Consider the following 11,475-nt stretch of genomic DNA (forward strand, 5'->3'; position numbering starts at 1 on the left):
ATGTTTTTATTTTTCTAGCATTTTTTCAAAAACTCATGCATTGTGTTCTTCATTGATCTTCAAGTTGTTCTTGATGATTTTCTTTGTCTGATCTTTAAATTCTCTTGTTTTGTGTCTTTTGTTGTTTCTCATGTGCATTCTCAGTTTGTTAGTGTCTCTAGTATGAAAATTTCTAAGTTTAGTGTCTTGCATGTCTTTCTTTTCTTAAAAATTTTCAAAAATATGTTCTTGATGTTCATCATGATCTTCATAGTGTTCTTAATGTTCATCTTGACATTAAAAGTGTTCTTGCATGCATTCCTTGTTTTGATCTTAGTTTTTCATGTTTAATATCATTCTGTTGTTTTTTCTCTCTCATCATAAAAAATTTCAAAAAAAAATTCAAAATTATGTCTTTTCAAGTCAATAATACAGAGAATTGAAGATTCAGAACATGCATCAGAGGAATCACAAAGAAAAAGCTGGGCGTTCAAAATGTCCAGTAAAGAAGGATTTCTGGCATTTAAACGCCGGCCAGGGTACCTGGCTGGGCGTTTAATGCCCAAGGAGGTAGCCAAGTCGGCGTTAAACGCCAGAATAGATACCATTCTAGGTGTTTAACGCCAGGATAACACCAAGGAGGTTATTTTGTTTTCAATTCAAATCTTTTTCAATTTTTCAAGTTTTAAAAACTAATTTTTCAAAATCCTATCTTTTTCATATCCTCTCTTATCAATCATATCTTTTTCAAAATCAAATATTTTTCATTTTTCTTCTTAATATTTTCGAAAATTTTAATAATTGATTTTCAAAATCTTTTTCTTATTCTTATTTCATATTTTCGAAAACCTTGCTAACAATTAAGGATTTGATTCAAAAAATTTTCAAGTTTGTTACTTTCTTGTTAAGAAAGGTTCAATCTTTAAATTCTAGAATCATGTCTTTTAGTTTCTTATTAGTCAAGTCATCAATTTTAATTTTAAAAATCAAATCTTTTTAATCTCTTTTTCAATCATATCTTTTCAAACATATATTTTCCAATCAAATCTTTTTCAAATCATATCTTTTTCAAATTTTAATTTCAAAATCTTTTTCTAACTTCTTATCTTTTCAAAACTTACTATTTCATATCTTTTTCAAAACCACCTAACTACTTTTTCACTTCTCATTTTCGAAAATCACCTTTTTTTTCAAAAATATTTTTAATTAACTAATTGTTTTAAACCCTAATTTTATTTTATTCCTTTCTTAATTTTTGAATACTAACTAATTTTTAAAATAAAAACAAAATACTTTTTCCTTTTTCTTTTATTCAATATTCGAATTTCTTCTTCTCTCTCATCTCTTTCTATTTAATCACTAACACTTATCCTCCTTTAATAATTTAGACCCCCTCCCTCTCTATAAGTTCGAATTCCTCTCTCTACCTCATCCTTCTATTCTTCTTTTCTTCTGACACATCAAGGAATCTCTATACTGTGATATAGAGGATTCAATACTTTCTTTGTTTTCTTCTTTTTCATATGAGTAGGAACAAAGATAAAGACATTCTTGTTGAAGCTGATCCTGAACCTGAAAGGACTCTGAAGAGGAAGCTACGAGAAGCTAAAGCACAATTCTCTGGAGAGGACCTAACAGAAATTTTTGAAAAAGAAGAAGACATGACAGCCAAAAATAATAACAACAATGCAAGGAAGATGCTTGGTGACTATGCTGCACCAACTTCCAACTTCTATTGAAGAAGCATCTCAATTCCTGCCATTGAAGCAAACAACTTTGAGTTTAAGCCTCAATTAGTTTCTCTAATGCAGTAGAACTACAAGTTTCATGGACTTCCATCAGAAGATCCTCATTAGTTCTTATCTGAATTCTTGCAAATCTGTGATACTGTTAAGACCAATGGGGTTGATCCCAAGGTCTACAGACTTATGCTTTTCCCCTTTCGTGTAAGAGACAAAGCTAGAACATGGTTGGGCTCACAACCTAGAGAAAGCCTGAACTCTTGGGACAAGCTGGTCAATGCTTTCTTGACCAAATTCTTTCCACCTCAAAAGATGAGTAAGCTCAGAGTGGATATCCAAACCTTCAGACAGAAAGAAGGTGAATTTCTCTATAAAGCTTGGGAAAGATACAAGCAATTAACCAAAAGGTGTCCTTCTGACATGTTTCCAGAATGGAGCATCATATGTATATTCTATGATGGTCTGTCTAAGTTATCCAAGATGTCATTGGACCACTCTGCTGGTGGATCTCTTCATCTGAAAATTCCTGCAGAAGCCCAGGAACTCATTGAAATAGTTGCAAATAACCAGTTCATGTACACTTCTGAGAGAAATCCAATGAATAATGGGACGACTCAGAAGAAAGGAGTTCTTGAGATTGACACTCTGAATGCCATATTGGCTCAAAACAAAATATTGACTCAGTAAGTCAATCTGATTTCTCAGAATCTGACTGGATTACAAGCTGCATCCGGTAGTGCTAAAAACGCCTCCTCTGAAGGAGAAGCTTATGAACCTGAGAATCTTGTAATGGAAGAGGTGAATTACATAGGAGAATCCTATGGAAACACCTATAATCCTTCATGGAGGAAGCACCCAAATTTCTCATGGAAGGATCAACAGAAGCCTCAACAAGGCTTCAATAACAATAATGGTGGGAGAAATAGGTTTGGCAATAGCAAACCTTTTTCGTTATCTTCTCAGCAATAGACAGAGAATTTTGAGCAGAGCCTCTCTGTCTTAGCAAACATAGTCTCTGATCTCTCCAAGGCCACTCTCAGTTGCATGACTGAGGCACGGTCCTCCATAAGAAATTTAGAGGCACAAGTGGGTCAGCTGAGTAAAAGAGTTACTGAAACTCCTCCTAGCACTCTCCCAAGCAATACAGAAGAGAATCCAAAAAGAGAGTGCAAGGCCATCTACACGTCCAACATGGCCGAACCTGTAGAGGAGGGAAAGGCAGTGATTCCTAGTGAGAAAGACCTTATGGGTCGTCTACTGACCATTAGGGAGTTCCCTCATGTAGAACCAAAGGAATCTGAGGCTCATCTAGAGACCATAGAGATTCTACTGAACTTCCTATTACCATTTATGAGCTCTGATGAGTGTTCATCCTCTGAAGAAGATGAAGTTACTACTGAAGAGCAAGTTGCTCAGTTTTTAAGAGTAATCATGAAGCTGAATGGCAAGTTATTTGGTAATGAGACTTGGGAGGATGAACCTCCATTGCTCATTAATGAACTAAACGCCTTAGTTCAGCAGACATTGCCTCAAAAGAAAAAGGATCCCGGAAGGTTCTTGATACCCTGCACCATAGGCACCATGACCTTTGAAAAAGCTCTGTGTGACCTAGGATCAAGTATCAACCTCATGCCACTCTCTGTAATGGAGAAGCTAGGGATCTTTGAGGTACAAGCTGCAAGAATCTCACTAGAGATGGCAGATAAATCAAAGAAACAGGCTTAAGAACTTGTAGAGGATGTCTTGGTAAAGGTTGAAGGCCTTTACATCCCTGCTGACTTCATAATCCTAGACACTGGGAAGGATGAGGATGAATCCATCATTCTTGGAAGATCCTTCCTAGCCACAGCAAAAGCTGTGATTGATGTAGACAAAGGAGAGTTAGTCCTTCAAGTGAATAAGGACTACCTTGTGTTTAAGGCTCAAGGATCTTCCTTTATAACATGGATAAGAAGCATCAAAATCTTCATCCAATTCTCTCCATGCAGAGTCAAGGAAATCCTTCACATCCAAACTCTAAGTTTGGTGTTGGAAGGCCACAATCATGCTCTGAGCATCTGTGAAGCTCTGTAAGAGCTTCCTGTTAAGCTATTGACATTAAAGAAGCGCTTATTGGGAGGCAACCCAATTTTATTTATCTCTATTAATTACTCTTTTATTTTCCATTGTTATTTTATGTTTTCTTTAGGATGATGATCATGTGGAGTCATAAAAATAACTGCAAAAATTAAAGCAAAATAAAAAACAGCATAAAAAATAGCACACTCTGGAGGAAGAGCTTACTGGCATTTAAACGCCAGTAAGGACACCAAAATGGGCGTTTAACACCCAACCTGGCACCATTCTGGGTGTTTAAAGGCCAGAAATAGGAAGCAGTCTAGCGTTTAAACGCCAGAACTAGCAGGCAAACTGGCGTTTAAACGCCAGTAAAGGTATAAAAATGGGCGTTTAAATGCCCAACCTCGCACTTTTCTGGCCGTTTAAACGCCAAAAAGGCAGCAAACTAGCGTTTAAATGCCAGAAAGGCACATAGAAGGGTGTTTAATGCCAGCAAGGTGCAGGGATGCAAATTCCTTGACACCTCAGGATCTGTAGACCCCACAGGATCCCCACCTACCCCACCTCACTCTCTCTCCTCTTCACACTTCTCCATAACACTCTACCCAGAACACCATTCACCTATCAAATCTTACCCTCTTCCCCATATTTCCTTCACTACTCACATCTATTTCCTAATTCCTATAAACCCATCATACAACCCACCTACCCTCACCTACTCAAATTCAAACCATTTTCTTCCCAAACCCACCCCTTCTCACACGAACCAACTCCCCCTATTACCTTATAAATACATCTCCTTCCTCTTTCATTTTCACACATCACATACACTACACACCCCCTTGGCTGAACCCTCTCAAGCCTCCATCTCCCATTTCTCTTCTTCTTCTACTCTCTTCTTTCTTCTCTTCCTCGAGGACGAGCAAACATTTTAAGTTTGGTGTTGGAAAAAGTGTTGCTTTTTGTTTTTAATAACCATTAATGGCACCTAAGGCCAGATAAACCTCTAGAAAGAGGAAAGGGAAGACAATTGCTTCCACCTCTGAGTCATGGGAGATGGAAAGGTTCATCTCAAAGATCCATCAAGACCACTTCTATGAAGTTGTGGCCAAGAAGAAGGTGATCCCCGAGGTCCCCTCAAGCTCAAAAGGAGTGAATATCCAGAGATTCAACATGAGATTAGGAGAAGAAGATGGAATCTCTCACCAATCCCATTCAACAAGTCGGAATCTTAGTGGTTCAAGAGTTCTATGCTAATGCGTGGATCACAAAGAACCATGATCAAAGTATGAACCCGAAACCAAAGAATTGGCTCACAATGGTTCGAGGGAAATACTTAGATTTCAGTTCGGAAAATGTAAAGTTGGCATTCAACTTACCAATGATACAAGGAGATACACGCCGCTACACTAGAAGGGTCAACTTTGATCAAAGGTTGGACCAAGTCCTCATGGACATATGTGTAGAAGGAGCCCAATAGAAGAGAGACTCCAAAGGCAAGCCGGTTCAACTAAGAAGGCTTGACCTCAAACCCATGGCTAGAGGATGGTTAGAGTTCATCCAACGCTCTATTATTCCTACTAGCAACCGGTCCAAAGTAACTGTGGATCGGGCTATCATGATCCATAGCATCATGATTGGAGAGGAAGTGGAAGTTCATGAGATCATACTTCTAGAACTGTACAAAGTGGCTGACAAGCCCTCCACTTTGGCAAGGTTAGCCTTTTCTCATCTTATTTGTCACCTATGCAGTTTAGCTGGAATTGTCATAGAGGAAGACATCCTCATTGAAGAGGACAAGCCCATCACTAAAAAGAGGATGTAGCAAACAAGAGAGCCCACTCATGGACCTCAACAAACGCATGAGGAAGTCCCTCCTCAAGAAATCCCTGAGATACCTCAAGGGATGCATTTTTCTCTACACAACTATTGGGAACAACTCAACACCTCCTTAGGAGATTTGAGTTCCAACATGGTGCAACTAAGGATGGAGCACCAAGAGCATTCCATTATCCTCCATGAAATTAGAGAGGACCAAAGAGCCATGAGGGAAGAGCAACAAAGGCAAGGAAGAGATATTGAGGAGCTCAAGCACTCCATAAGATCTTCAAGAGGAAGAACTAACCGCCATCGCTAAGTGATGAGCGAATAATTTATACGCTTTTTGACATTATTTTTAGGTAGTTTTTAGTAAGTTCAAGCTAATTTTAGGGATGTTTTCATTAGTTTTTATGTTAAATTCACATTTCTGGACTTTACTATGAGTTTGTGTGTTTTTCTATGATTTCAGGTAATTTCTGGCTGAAATTGAGGGACTTGAGCAAAACTCTGAAAAAGGCTGACAAAAAGGACTGCTGATGCTGTTGGAATCTGACCTCCCTGCACTCAAAATGGATTTTCTAGAGCTACAGAACTCCAAATGGCGCGCTCTCAACGGCATTGGAAAGTAGACATCCAGAGCTTTCCAGCAATATATAATAGTCCATACTTTATTCGGAATTTGACGACGTAACTTGGCGTTGAACGCCAAGTACATGCTGCTGTCTGGAGTTAAACGCCAGAAAAACGTCATGATCCGGAGTTGAACGCCCAAAATACGTCATAACTCGGAGTTCAACTCCAATAAAAGCCTCAGCTCGTGGATAGATCAAGCTCAGCCCAAACATACACCAAGTGGGCCCCGGAAGTGGATTTATGCATCAATTACTTACTCATGTAAACCCTAGGAGCTAGTTTATTATAAATAGAACTTTTTACTATCATATTATCATCCTGGATTGTATTTTGAATCCTGTGATCACGTTTTAGGGGGCTGGCCACTCGGCCATGCCTGGACCTTTCACTTATGTATTTTCAACGGTGGAGTTTCTGCACACCATAGATTAAGGGTGTGGAGCTCTACTGTACCTCAAGTATTAATGCAATTCTATTTTCTTCCATTCAATTCAACTTGTTCTTATTCCAAGATATTCATTCGCACCCAAGAACATGATGAATGTGATGATTATGTGACGCTCATCATCATTCTCATTTATGAACGCGTGCCTGACAACCATCTCCGTTCTACATGCAACCGAGCTTGAATGTGTATCTCTTAGATTCCCCAACAGAATCTTCATGGTATAAGCTAGATAGATGGCGGCATTCATGAGGATCCGGAAAGTCTAACCTTGTCTGTGGTATTCCGAGTAGGATCCTGGGAATCCGGAAAGTTTAACCTTGTCTGTGGTATTCCGAGTAGGATTCCGGTATTGAATGACTGTGACGTGCTTCAGACTCGCAAGTGCTGGGCGTTAGTGACAGACGCAAAAGAATCAAGGGATTCTATTCCAGCAGGAGCGGGAACCAACCAGTGATTAGCCGTGCTGTGACAGAGCGCGTGAGCGTAGTTTTCACTGCGAGGATGGGATGTAGCCTTCGGTCAGTGTGATGCCTCCAAACGATTAGCCACACGAGTGACAGCGCAGAGGACCATTTTCCAGAGAGGATACAAAGTAGCCATCGTCGAACGGTGAACCCCTATACACAGCTTGCCATGGAAAGGAGCAAGAAGGATTGAGTTGAAGCAGTAGGAAAGCAGGCGTTCTCGAGCCATACAGTATCTCCATTCGCCTATCTGAAATTCCTACCAATGAATCTGCATAAGTATTCTATCCCTTTTATTATTTATTTTAATTAATTATCTCATCCAATCATATGTAATCCGTCTGACTGAGATTTACAAGATGACCATAGCTTGCTTCATACCAACAATCTCTGTGGGATCGACCCTTACTCGCGTAAGGTTTATTACTTGGACGACCCAGTACACTTGCTGGTTAGTTGAACGGAGTTGTGAATTCAACCGGTGCCATAATAATGATTTCATACAAATACAAAGAACATGGATCACAATTTCGTCCACCAAGTTTTTGGCGCCGTTGCCGGGGATTGTTCGAGTATGGACAACTGACGGTTCATCTTGTTGCTCAGATTAGGTAATTTTCTTTCAAAATTTTTATTTTATTTTGTGTTTTTCTAAACTTTATTTTCGAAAAATTAATAAAACTCCAAAAAAATTAGAAAATCATAAAAATAAAAAATATTTTGTGTTTCTTGTTTGAGTCTTGAGTCAATTTTTAAGTTTGGTGTCAATTGCATGCTTTTAAAATTTTTTCTTGCATTTTTCGAAAATCCCATGCATTCATAGTGTTCTTCATGATCTTCAAGTTGTTCTTGATAAGTCTTCTTGTTTGATCTTGATGTTTTCTTGTTTTGTGTCTTTTCTTGTTTTTCATGTGCATCTTTGCATTCATATTTTCCAAGCATTAAAAATTTCTAAGTTTGGTGTCTTGCATATTTTCTTTGCATCAAAAATTTTTCAAAAATATGTTCTTGATGTTCATCATGATCTTCAAAGTGTTCTTGATGTTCATCTTGACATTCATAGCATTCTTGCATGCATTCATTGTTTTGATCTAAAAATTTCATGCATTGAGTATTTTTGTTATTTTTCTCTCTCATCTTTAAAAAAAATTCAAAAATTAAAAAAATATCTTTTCCTTATTTCCCTCCAAATTTTCGAAATTTTGGGTTGACTTGGTCAAAAATTTTTAAAATTAGTTGTTTCTAACAAGTCAAGTCAAAATTTCAATTTTAAAAATCTTATCTTTTCAAAATCTTTTTCAAAAATCATATCTTTTTTATTTTTCTATCATTTTCGAAAATTTCAAAAATATTTTTCAAATTATTTTCAAAATCTTTTTCTTATCTTTATATCAAATTTTCGAAAATTAGCTAACAATTAATGTGATTGGTTCAAAAATTTGAAGTTTGTTACTTTCTTGTTAAGAAAGGTTCAATCTTTAAGTTCTAGAATCTTATCTTGTAGTTTCTTGTTAGTGAAGTAAGTAATTTCAAATTTTTAAATTAACTCTTTTTATCTCTTATCTTATCTTTTTCAAAATTTGATTTCAAAATATCTTATCTAACTTCTTATCTTCTTATCTTTTTAAAATTTGATTTCAAATCTTCTTTTTTAATCAACTAACTAACTTTTTGTTTGTTTCTTATCTTTTTCAAAACCACCTAACTACTTTTCCCTCTTCAATTTTCGAAAATACCTCTCTCTTTTAAATTATTTTAAATTTTAATTTCAATTATATTTTACCTTTAATTTTCGAAAATTACTAACCCCTTTTTCAAAATTATTTTCGAAATCTCCCTTCTCTTTTCTCCTTCTATTTAATTATTTAATTACTAACACTTCTCTTCACCTCTCTCCATCTAATTATCCGAATCCCCTCTTCCACACTCTTCTCCCCTTTCTTCTTCTACTAACATAAAGGAATCTCTATACTGTGACATAGAGGATTCCTCTTCTTTTCTTGTTTTCTTCTCTTTCATATGAGTAGGAACAGGGAAAAAGGCACTCTTGTTGAAATTGATCCTGAACCTGAAAGGACTCTGAAGAGGAAATTAAGAGAAGCTAAATTAAATTATTCTAAAGGTAACCTTTCAGAAATTTTCGAACAAGAGAAGGAGATGGCAGCCGAAAATAATAATAATGCAAGGAGAATGCTTGGTGACTTCACAAAGCCAACGTCCAAGTTTGATGGAAGAAGCATCTCCATTCCTACCATTGGAGCCAACAACTTTGAGCTTAAGCCTCAACTAGTTGCTTTAATGCAACAAAACTGCAAGTTTTATGGACTTCCATCTGAAGATCCTTATCAGTTTTTAACTGAATTCTTGCAGATCTGTGAGACTGTAAAGACGAATGGAGTTGATCCTGAAGTCTACAGACTCATGCTTTTCCCTTTTGCTGTAAGAGACAGAGCTAGAATATGGTTGGATTCACAACCCAAGAATAGCCTGGACTCCTGGGATAAGCTGGTCACTGCCTTCTTGGATAAATTCTTTCCTCCTCAAAAGCTGAGCAAGCTGAGAGTGGATGTTCAAACCTTCAAACAAAAAGATAGTGAATCCCTCTATGAAGCTTGGGAAAGATACAAGCAGCTGACCAAAAGATGTCCATCTGACATGTTTTCAGAATGGACCATATTGGATATATTCTATTATGGTCTCTCTGAATTTTCGAAAATGTCATTGGACCATTCTGCAGGTGGATCTATTCACCTGAAGAAAACGCCTGAAGAGGCTCAAGAACTCATTGACATGGTTGCAAACAACCAATTCATGTACACTTCTGAGAGGAATTCTGTGAATAATGGGATACCTCAGAAGAAAGGAGTTCTTGAAATTGATGCTCTGAATGCCATATTGGCTCAGAACAAAGTGTTGACTCAACAGGTCAACATGATCTCTCAAAATCTGAATGGATGGTAATATGCATCCAACAGTACTAGAGAGGCAGCTTCTGAAGAAGCTTATGATCCTGAGAACCCTGCCATGGCAGAGGTTAATTACATGGGTGAACCTTATGGAAACACCTATAACCCATCATGGAGAAATCATCCAAATTTCTCATGGAAGGATCAACAAAAGCCTCAACAAGGCTTTAACAATGGTGGACGCAACAAGCTGAACAATAGCAAGCCATATCCATCATCTTCTCAACAACAGACAGAGAATTCTGAACAAAACACCTCTAATTTAGCCAATGTAGTCTCTGATCTGTCAAAGGCCACTTTCAGTTTCATGAGTGAAACAAGATCCTCCATTAGAAATCTGGAGGCACAAGTGGGCCAGCTGAGTAAGAAAGTCATTGAAACTCCTCCCAGTATTCTCCCAAGCAATATGGAAGAGAATCCAAAAGGAGAGTGCAAAGACATTGACATAGTCAATATGGCCGAATGCACAAGGGAGGAGGAGGACGAAAATCCTAGTGAGAAAGACCTCCTGGGACGTCCCTCAAGCAAGAAGGAGCTTCCTATTAAGGATCCAAAGGAATCTGAGGCTCATATAGAGACCACAGAGATTCCATTAAATCTCCTTCTGCCATTCATGAGCTCTGAAGACTATTCATCCTCTGAAGAGGATGAAGATGTAACTGGAGAGCAAGTTGCTCAATATTTAGGAGCTATCATGAAGCTGAATGCCAAGTTGTTTGGTAATGAGACTTGGGAAAGTGAACCTCCCTTGCTCATTAATGAACTGGATACTTGGATTCAGAAAATTCTACCTCAAAAGAAATAAGATCCTGGCAAGTTCTTAATACCTTGTACCATAGGCACCATGACCTTTGCAAAAGCTCTGTGTGATCTAGGGTCAGGGATAAATCTTATGCCACTCTCTGTAATGGAGAAGCTGGGGATCATTGAGGTACAACCTGCCTTGTTCTCATTACAACTGGCAGACAAGTCATTGAGACAGGCTTATGGAATAGTAGAGGACGTGTTAGTAAAGGTTGAAGGCCTTTACATCCCTATTGATTTCATAATCTTAGACACTAGGAAGGAAGAGGATGATTGCATCATCCTTGGAAGACCTTTCCTAGCCACAGCAGGAGCTGTGATAGATGTCAACAGAGGTGAATTAGTCCTTCAATTGAATGGGGAATACCTTGTGTTTAAGGCACATGGCCATCCCTCTGTGACAAAAGAGAGTAAGCATGAAGAGCTTCTCTCAGTTCAGAGTCAAGAAGAGCCCACACAGTCAAACTCTAAGTTTGGTGTTGTGAGGCCACAACCAAACTCTAAGTTTGGTGTTAAGACCCCATATCCAAACTCTAAGTTTGGTGTTGGCAACTATACAA

The 11,475-nt window shown here is 37.9% G+C and overlaps 1 non-coding gene across 1 annotated transcript; it reads right to left on the minus strand.

Annotated features, from left to right (window-relative positions):
- Positions 1 to 2,039: 2,039 nt before the first annotated feature.
- Positions 2,040 to 2,143, minus strand: LOC130952718 (small nucleolar RNA R71). The gene has a single exon (XR_009074896.1). It is a non-coding gene; the product is annotated as a small nucleolar RNA R71 (small nucleolar RNA).
- Between the last annotated feature and the right edge of the window lie 9,332 nt (positions 2,144 to 11,475).

This window comes from Arachis stenosperma, chromosome 9, assembly GCF_014773155.1.
Source record: "Arachis stenosperma cultivar V10309 chromosome 9, arast.V10309.gnm1.PFL2, whole genome shotgun sequence".
Taxonomy (NCBI): domain Eukaryota; kingdom Viridiplantae; phylum Streptophyta; class Magnoliopsida; order Fabales; family Fabaceae; genus Arachis; species Arachis stenosperma.